Here is a 10,702-nt window from a genome sequence, read left to right as displayed (position 1 = left end):
GCTCCCAGTGCCACATATGCCCCCAGTGCCAGATATTCCCCCACAGTGTCAGTTATATGCCTCCAGTGCCAGGTACATGCCCCCAGTGCCAAATATACCCCCCCCCAGTGCCACATATGCCCCCTCAGTGCCTGCTCCCCCCAGTGCCAAATATTCCACCACAGTGCCACATATGCCCCCTCAGTGCCTACTCCCCCACAGTGCCAGCTATATGCCCCCAGTGCCAGATATTCCTCCACAGTGCCAGGCATATGCCCCCAGTGCCAGATATTCCCCCACAGGGCCAGGTATATGCCCCCAGTGCCAGATCTTCCCCCACAGTGCCAGGTGTATGCCCCCAGTGCCAGATATTCCCCCACAGGGCCAGGTATATGCGCCCAGTGCCAGGTATATGCCCCCAGTGCCAGATATTCCCCCACAGGGCCAGGTATATGCCCCCAGTGCCAGATCTTCCCCCACAGTGCCAGGTGTATGCCCCCAGTGCCAGATATTCCCCCACAGGGCCAGGTATATGCCCCCAGTGCCAGATCTTCCCCCCACAGTGCCAGGTATATGCCCCCAGTGCCAGATAGTCCCCCACAGGGCCAGGTATATGCGCCCAGTGCCAGGTATATGCCCCCAGTGCCAGATATTCCCCCACAGGGCCAGGTATATGCCCCCAGTGCCAGATCTTCCCCCACAGTGCCAGGTATATGCCCCCAGTGCCAAATATACCCCCCTCCCCAGTGCCACATATGCCCCCCGCCCCAGTGCCAGGTCTTCCCCCACAGTGCCAGGTATATGCCCCCCAGTGCCAGGTATATGCCCCCCAGTGCCAGGTCTCCCCCCCAGTGCCAGGTATATGCCCCCCAGTGCCAGATCTTCCCCCCCAGTGCCAGGTATATGCCCCCCAGTGCCAGGTCTTCCCCCACAGTGCCATGTATATGCCCCCCAGTGCCAGGTCTCCCCCCCCCCAGTGCCAGATATATGCCCCCCAGTGCCAGGTATATGCCCCCAGTGCCTGCTCCCCCCCCTTGTGTTGGAGGGACACGGAGCGCATAGAGCGTCTCTCCTGTGTCCCTCCCTGGCTCTCTCCCCCGGCCGGTCTAATACAGGAAGTGCCGGTTCGTGAGCCAATCAGAGCTCACGAACGGCACTTCCTGTATTAGACCGGCCGGGGGAGAGAGCCAGGGAGGGACACAGGAGAGACGCTCTATGCGCTCCGTGTCCCTCCAACACAGCAGGGAGGGAGACCGCAGATTGACATGCGGACGCTCGTCCGCATGTCAATCTGTGTAAAGTCAGTGGCGCCACTGCGAGGCGCCCTCTGCAGGTCAGGAGCCCGGCGGCAGCCGACTCCGCTGCCTCCCGGACTTCCGCCCCTGCCTTGGTTGTATTTCTAAGTATGCTGTATGAGTGTATGTATGCTATGTGTGCCCTACATCTGCTTGTAAGTATGCTATGTGTATGTATGCTATGTGTGTGACAAATATATATATGACTTGCAATCTGGAGACAAATACTGTGGGGGTAAGACACCCCCAGTACCCCTAGGTGTGGGGGTGGGGAGGGGGTGACATGTCAAAATCCATTGTTTTTCGGGGTCGCAGAGATGACCGACATTAGTGTCAAATTATGCTGGTGCCATAAGCATCAAACTGAAAAGTATATAGCCCAGAGGCCCATCACATTGTCACCCTTGGGGAAACAGCTCCCGCATAGACTACACCTGGCTCAGGTGATGAAACAATGACAGCAGTTGGCAGTGTGTGCAGGGCATGGGGGATGGGGCATCCCTGCTGCTGCTGCTTCCACACTCACCCATGTCAACAGGCTCTCACACAGATCCACCCCGTTCAGACTCTCCACATTTAACATCCTCCCTCCGCTCCGCCACTTTTTCCGCCAACTGATCTGCAGCAGCGTGATGCGGCTCCGTTGCCGGCTACACAGCGGCAGCGAGGATAAATCACATCAGACTCGCTGCTCCCTGTGACCACCCCCCGGCACAGCCGCCATCGCTATAACTACTAATGTAACTGTACAGATGTCTCCCCATCGGTGTACCTGGTGCTGGCTCCTAGGTCCGGCTTGGGGACGGGGTGATTCCGGGAGGTTCCCAAGCAGTGGGCGTCCCCTCCATCTCTGGGCTGCTCCTCTCCGGGTGCTGTTGGCTGCTGCTTGCTGGGGGATGGGTGGTCTTAGTTTACCAGGAAGTCCTTCAAAATGAAAGTTCTACGCACGGAAATACTTGAAATTCCGTAGCGAAGCATGGGTATTCAGCTAGTCAGAATTAAAATTAACTGTAATCTATATAACAAAAACCTGTTTGTATAACATGGACCTGACACTAACAGTATTCTGTGATGCAAGTATGACATCATAGACCTCTACCTGTAATAACTGACCTGACACTAACAGTATTCTGTGATGTAATTATGACATCACAGACAGTGGTGTAACTAGAAATTTTTCTCCCCCAAGCCAAAAAATTCTGTCCCCCCGCCCCCATAATTGCCACTAAAAAACTGAAGATGTGAGCGATGAAAAGAGGGTGTGGCCTCACTAAATGGGAGTGGCTTCAGTGAAAGGGGCGTGGTGTTGCAAGAAAAGGCCACCTTATACCCCAGTTCTGCAACCTGTACGCCGAGACATTGGTCACCACAGGAAAAAAAAGTAATCCTGATTCATGCCCCTAACATTATTTGTCATTTTTCCTCCTTATAGTAATGCCCCTTACACATTATGCCACACACTGCAATGGCCCTTAGACATTATGCCACACACCATAATGTCCATTACACAATATGCCACACACTGTAATGCCTGTGACACATTATGCCACACACCACAATGCCCGTTATAAATGCCACACACTGCAATGCCCCTGAGACATTATACCACATACCACAATGCCCATGATATAGTATACCACATACCGTAATGCCTGTGACACATTATACCACACACCGTCTTGCCTGTGACACATTATGACACACACTGTAATGCCCGTTATACATTATGCCACACACTGCAATGCCCCTGAGACATTATACCACATACCACAATGTCCGTGGTATAGTATACCACACACCATAATGCTGGTGAAACATTATGACACACACCGCAATGCCCGTTATACATTATGTCACACACTGCAATGTCCCTGAGACATTATACCACATACCACAATGCCCGTGATATAGTATACCACACACCGTAATGCAGGGGTGGGCAATTATTTCAGCTGGGGGGCCGCTTAACACTTCCAGCGAATATTCGAGGGCCACACACAAAATACTCAAAAAGAGTCCCCTTTTTACACATTACGGCAGATAGCGTCCCCTTTTTACACATTACAGCAGACATCGTCCCCCTTTTTACACATTACAGCAGACAGCGCCCCCGTTTTTACACATTACGGCAGACATTGTCCCCCTTTTTACACATTACGGCAGACTGCGTCCCCTTTTTACTCATTACGGCAGACATCGTCCCCCTTTTTACACATTACAGCAGACAGCGCCCCCGTTTTACACATTACGGCAGACATCGTCCCCTTTTTACACATTACAGCAGACAGCGCCCCCGTTTTTACACATTACGGCAGACATTGTCCCCCTTTTTACACATTACGGCAGACTGCGTCCCCTTTTTACACATTACGGCAGACATCGTCCCCCTTTTTACACATTACAGCAGACAGCGCCCCCGGGTACTAATGGTTCCCTGAAGGAGGTCTATTATTGGGATCCCGGTGCCCTCCGGAGGGGACTTTACTTCTAGTCAACGGTTGTGCTGCCCGTGTCCAGTATATATATATATATATATATATGGGTACGGAAGGATGAGGTATTTACAAGCGACCAAAGGTGTCGAAATAATAATGTAAAAGCCAGGTGTTCAATAAATAAATAAAAATTTAATTTATTCTCAGAATACAATGCACTAAAAAAAGGGGGGGGGGGTGTTATATATAGGGTATATAGTTATTTTAAAACTTGTAAACAATTTTAAAAAATGCAACCTAATCAATAAAATCTGGTATAAAAGCAGCAGAGTTGAGGCTAAAAAGTTGTAACACATATACCAAAAATCAATGAAAGGTCCATAGAAACAAGAGCAATAAGTATAAAAACAAGTACAAAAAATGCAGGATGAGCATAAAAAAGGAATAAAAAATAGGTAAAAATGAGAGAGAGGTAGCTTAACTTCAATAGTGGAGGTATGTTCAGAGTGGTACCCAACGCGTTTCGTCCCTCATGGACTTCATCAAGGGGTAATGAGAGGCTAGAGACAGAGCATATTTATACCTCCTGGCTGTGGGAGGTGTTAGCAACATCACTTCCTGTTTGTTAATTGGTGAGTTGCTGTGGAGGTATTAAAGTACATGAATAAACACCTAGACATGTAGTGAATGGAGTAAGGGGGCCAAATAGTATATTCAACTGTGAAAACGATATTGCATGTAGTCATAATAACGTTTATAACATAAAAGACAACAAAGTCCGTCAACTTCCGGTCCGGGCTGGGTGGAACGTCATCTCCGCCCCACTTCCGCCCCTCTTCCGGTTTGGATTGTGTCCGTTGTGCGCATGCGTCGGCTCGGCACCGTGCGATGCGGATAGCTGATGTGCTTTCACTTCTGTAGACGGCGGCCATCTTTTTGGTTGTCCAAGCTTGGTTGTAGTCGGCGGCCATCTTTTTGGTTATCCAAGCTTGGTTGTAGTGCTGCTGCGGGGACCATCTTCAGTGTATTGTCCCTTTGATGGGCGGCGGCCATTTTTTGGGTTGTCAGAGGACGGAATGAAGAGCTGATGTCAGCGATATTAATCTGCTGCAGTTTGCATATGTCAATGTTCGTCAATTATGTTTGGCTGTGGGTACATCTTCGAGGTGGTTTTGCATAGGTGATGCATCTCCCCGGGGGGTACATAAAAACGAAAACGATAAAGGCATGTAAATAAATAAATAAATAAATAAGGCGTCTGAATAGCTGAAAATGGCATTTAAGAAGGATCATACTCAGAATAGATGGGCTATGAATTAACTAGAAAAGATATATATACATAAAATGTGTAATGTAGTTTAAATAAGAGCGATGGAGGAGCGAGTAGAAATTACGCAGAAGGCGAGTAGAAATTACGCAGGAGGCTGAAGTAATGTAGATAACAACTAGGTCGACATCATGGAGGAAGTGCCCATGGTGATGTGAGCAGAGCATTATCCATGATTTTAAGAGATATCCCAAAAGGCGAAAACTACCTCAGCGCCTCCGGATTTACAACACCCGGTCTCCCAAGGGGGTCTCCCATCCTTGTACTGACCGGGCCCAACCTTGCTTAGCTTCCAAGATCGGACGGTGTTGGGCGTCCCCAAGGAGGTATGGTTGTAATGTATAGGGCTGAGTAGGAGACGGGGTCTCATATAAGCAATGGATACCATGATGAACTCACTACTGCCAAGGAGAGTGGGCGGAAAGGAAGTTTATACATTAATAGTGCAAGAGAGTAAGGTAAACGTATTGGTGCCAAGTTGGCTAATTGGCACTAATGCATCGTGCTTGCGATGCTACCTGGTGATAACCAGGTACAGCTAAATAAGCTTTGTAAAAAAAGCCCAGGAAATAGTGAGCAAGTGCAATACATGTCGCAAAGGAGGGGGTTTCTTTAGGGGGAGACAGGAGTGGGAAGCGTAGAAAGCGGAAGGTTTGTATCACAGGAACGGGGCTATTTCGTACCCTTCGTTGAAGCCGTCCGGCTGGAGCGTGTTCAGTTCGTATATCCAGAACATCTCTCTTCTTGAAAGGAGGTTCGAAAGGTCTCCGCCTCTATCTCCCAGTGCGACCAGTTCAATTCCTTTGTACGTTAATGCCTCAGGATCCGAGTTGTGGCAAAGATTGAAATGTTTGGATACTGCATGGGTGAGGACTTTGTTCTTGATATTCCTGACATGTTCCTGGATACGTATTTTAAGGGGTCTCTTAGTTTTCCCAATGTACTTTAATTTACAGGAACATTCCAGAAGGTAGATCACCGATAGGGTGTTACAGTTGATGAATTGTTTGATCCGATATTCCTTGTTAGTTTTGTCATTGTGGAATGATTTCCTATTTGGATGGAGGTATCTGCAAATGTTACACCTACCACATTTAAAACTTCCCACACATTTCGGCATTATGCTTACGACTTCTGGGTTCCTCAGCATGCTAGGGGCTATAAGATCTTTCAAACTCCTAGATTTTCGAAAGACCATTTTAGGCTCTTTAGTGAGGTAGTCTTTAAGAACAGGGTCCATAAGCAAAATGTTCCAGTGCTTTTTAAGGACATTCTTAATCAGTTTTTCATGTCTGCTGTACGTCGTAATAAACTTAACTGTGTCCTCCTTGATGTCCTTAGGTTTATACTTTAGAAGTTCCCTTCTTTCTAAACCTTTAGTCTTGGTAGTGGCTTCTTCTAGGAGTCGGGACGGGTACCCTTTTTCCTTGAATCTTCCTTTGTACACTTCGAGTTGTTGATCTCTGTCATCTTCCTTCTTGCAATTCCTCGCTATTCTATTAAATTGGGAAAAGGGGGTATTGTCCTTCCATTGTTGACGGTGATTGCTTCTATAGTGGACGTAACTATTCATGTCCACCTTCTTAATGAAATTGCTTGTGATGATTTCCTCTCCTGAATGTGTTAGAACAAGATCTAGGAACTCGATCCGTTCTGTATCTTCATTGGCCGTGAATTTGAGATTCATGCTATTGTCCGAAATGTAGGTTAAAAATTCTTTAAAACTCAACTGGTCTCCCTCCCAAATTAATAAAATATCATCTATATAGCGTTTGTAAAAGATGATATTCTGTTGGTATGGGTGATTAGTGTAAATATAGTCATTCTCCCATTTACCCATGAACAGATTAGCAAAGCTAGGCGCGAAGATAGTGCCCATAGCTGTTCCACAAATTTGAAGATAAAATCCGTCTAAAAATGTAAAATAATTATGTTTGAGTATAAAATTCATGAGCTCGCATAAAAATAGTCTATGATCTTCTGTAATTTGAGGGTCCAGAATTAGGAAGTTGTTACATGCCTCGATGCCCTTTTCGTGTTCTATGCAGGTATATAAAGATTGCACATCAATTGTGGCCCACCTGTAGGTATCTTTCCATTTTAATGGTTCCAAAAGATTCAGAACCGATGTAGTATCCTTAAGGAAGGCCGGCAGTTCCATCACATATTTCCTCAGGAATATGTCAACGTATTCTGACAGATGTGAAGTCAGAGAATCAATGCCTGCCACAATTGGCCTACCAGGGGGGTTGTCCAGGGATTTGTGTACCTTTGTGTACCTTTCTCCCAAAGGTACACAAATCCCTGGACAACCCCCCTGGTAGGCCAATTGTGGCAGGCATTGATTCTCTGACTTCACATCTGTCAGAATACGTTGACATATTCCTGAGGAAATATGTGATGGAACTGCCGGCCTTCCTTAAGGATACTACATCGGTTCTGAATCTTTTGGAACCATTAAAATGGAAAGATACCTACAGGTGGGCCACAATTGATGTGCAATCTTTATATACCTGCATAGAACACGAAAAGGGCATCGAGGCATGTAACAACTTCCTAATTCTGGACCCTCAAATTACAGAAGATCATAGACTATTTTTATGCGAGCTCATGAATTTTATACTCAAACATAATTATTTTACATTTTTAGACGGATTTTATCTTCAAATTTGTGGAACAGCTATGGGCACTATCTTCGCGCCTAGCTTTGCTAATCTGTTCATGGGTAAATGGGAGAATGACTATATTTACACTAATCACCCATACCAACAGAATATCATCTTTTACAAACGCTATATAGATGATATTTTATTAATTTGGGAGGGAGACCAGTTGAGTTTTAAAGAATTTTTAACCTACATTTCGGACAATAGCATGAATCTCAAATTCACGGCCAATGAAGATACAGAACGGATCGAGTTCCTAGATCTTGTTCTAACACATTCAGGAGAGGAAATCATCACAAGCAATTTCATTAAGAAGGTGGACATGAATAGTTACGTCCACTATAGAAGCAATCACCGTCAACAATGGAAGGACAATACCCCCTTTTCCCAATTTAATAGAATAGCGAGGAATTGCAAGAAGGAAGATGACAGAGATCAACAACTCGAAGTGTACAAAGGAAGATTCAAGGAAAAAGGGTACCCGTCCCGACTCCTAGAAGAAGCCACTACCAAGACTAAAGGTTTAGAAAGAAGGGAACTTCTAAAGTATAAACCTAAGGACATCAAGGAGGACACAGTTAAGTTTATTACGACGTACAGCAGACATGAAAAACTGATTAAGAATGTCCTTAAAAAGCACTGGAACATTTTGCTTATGGACCCTGTTCTTAAAGACTACCTCACTAAAGAGCCTAAAATGGTCTTTCGAAAATCTAGGAGTTTGAAAGATCTTATAGCCCCTAGCATGCTGAGGAACCCAGAAGTCGTAAGCATAATGCCGAAATGTGTGGGAAGTTTTAAATGTGGTAGGTGTAACATTTGCAGATACCTCCATCCAAATAGGAAATCATTCCACAATGACAAAACTAACAAGGAATATCGGATCAAACAATTCATCAACTGTAACACCCTATCGGTGATCTACCTTCTGGAATGTTCCTGTAAATTAAAGTACATTGGGAAAACTAAGAGACCCCTTAAAATACGTATCCAGGAACATGTCAGGAATATCAAGAACAAAGTCCTCACCCATGCAGTATCCAAACATTTCAATCTTTGCCACAACTCGGATCCTGAGGCATTAACGTACAAAGGAATTGAACTGGTCGCACTGGGAGATAGAGGCGGAGACCTTTCGAACCTCCTTTCAAGAAGAGAGATGTTCTGGATATACGAACTGAACACGCTCCAGCCGGACGGCTTCAACGAAGGGTACGAAATAGCCCCGTTCCTGTGATACAAACCTTCCGCTTTCTACGCTTCCCACTCCTGTCTCCCCCTAAAGAAACCCCCTCCTTTGCGACATGTATTGCACTTGCTCACTATTTCCTGGGCTTTTTTTACAAAGCTTATTTAGCTGTACCTGGTTATCACCAGGTAGCATCGCAAGCACGATGCATTAGTGCCAATTAGCCAACTTGGCACCAATACGTTTACCTTACTCTCTTGCACTATTAATGTATAAACTTCCTTTCCGCCCACTCTCCTTGGCAGTAGTGAGTTCATCATGGTATCCATTGCTTATATGAGACCCCGTCTCCTACTCAGCCCTATACATTACAACCATACCTCCTTGGGGACGCCCAACACCGTCCGATCTTGGAAGCTAAGCAAGGTTGGGCCCGGTCAGTACAAGGATGGGAGACCCCCTTGGGAGACCGGGTGTTGTAAATCCGGAGGCGCTGAGGTAGTTTTCGCCTTTTGGGATATCTCTTAAAATCATGGATAATGCTCTGCTCACATCACCATGGGCACTTCCTCCATGATGTCGACCTAGTTGTTATCTACATTACTTCAGCCTCCTGCGTAATTTCTACTCGCCTTCTGCGTAATTTCTACTCGCTCCTCCATCGCTCTTATTTAAACTACATTACACATTTTATGTATATATATCTTTTCTAGTTAATTCATAGCCCATCTATTCTGAGTATGATCCTTCTTAAATGCCATTTTCAGCTATTCAGACGCCTTATTTATTTATTTATTTATTTACATGCCTTTATCGTTTTCGTTTTTATGTACCCCCCGGGGAGATGCATCACCTATGCAAAACCACCTCGAAGATGTACCCACAGCCAAACATAATTGACGAACATTGACATATGCAAACTGCAGCAGATTAATATCGCTGACATCAGCTCTTCATTCCGTCCTCTGACAACCCAAAAAATGGCCGCCGCCCATCAAAGGGACAATACACTGAAGATGGTCCCCGCAGCAGCACTACAACCAAGCTTGGATAACCAAAAAGATGGCCGCCGACTACAACCAAGCTTGGACAACCAAAAAGATGGCCGCCGTCTACAGAAGTGAAAGCACATCAGCTATCCGCATCGCACGGTGCCGAGCCGACGCATGCGCACAACGGACACAATCCAAACCGGAAGAGGGGCGGAAGTGGGGCGGAGATGACGTTCCACCCAGCCCGGACCGGAAGTTGACGGACTTTGTTGTCTTTTATGTTATAAACGTTATTATGACTACATGCAATATCGTTTTCACAGTTGAATATACTATTTGGCCCCCTTACTCCATTCACTACATGTCTAGGTGTTTATTCATGTACTTTAATACCTCCACAGCAACTCACCAATTAACAAACAGGAAGTGATGTTGCTAACACCTCCCACAGCCAGGAGGTATAAATATGCTCTGTCTCTAGCCTCTCATTACCCCTTGATGAAGTCCATGAGGGACGAAACGCGTTGGGTACCACTCTGAACATACCTCCACTATTGAAGTTAAGCTACCTCTCTCTCATTTTTACCTATTTTTTATTCCTTTTTTATGCTCATCCTGCATTTTTTGTACTTGTTTTTATACTTATTGCTCTTGTTTCTATGGACCTTTCATTGATTTTTGGTATATGTGTTACAACTTTTTAGCCTCAACTCTGCTGCTTTTATACCAGATTTTATTGATTAGGTTGCATTTTTTAAAATTGTTTACAAGTTTTAAAATAACTATATACCCTATATATAACACCCCCCCCCCTTTTTT

At 45.6% G+C, this 10,702-nt stretch overlaps 2 pseudogenes; one reads left to right on the top strand and one right to left on the bottom strand.

Annotated features, from left to right (window-relative positions):
* Positions 1-5,257: 5,257 nt before the first annotated feature.
* On the bottom strand, positions 5,258-5,376 carry LOC134963662 (5S ribosomal RNA; annotated as a pseudogene).
* A 3,881-nt stretch (positions 5,377-9,257) lies between these two features.
* Positions 9,258-9,376, top strand: LOC134963661 (5S ribosomal RNA; annotated as a pseudogene).
* Positions 9,377-10,702: the final 1,326 nt, after the last annotated feature.

This window comes from Pseudophryne corroboree, chromosome 9, assembly GCF_028390025.1.
Source record: "Pseudophryne corroboree isolate aPseCor3 chromosome 9, aPseCor3.hap2, whole genome shotgun sequence".
Taxonomy (NCBI): domain Eukaryota; kingdom Metazoa; phylum Chordata; class Amphibia; order Anura; family Myobatrachidae; genus Pseudophryne; species Pseudophryne corroboree.
The sequence above is the reverse complement of the archived record's forward strand: the minus strand, read 5'-3'. Positions and strand labels throughout refer to the sequence as shown.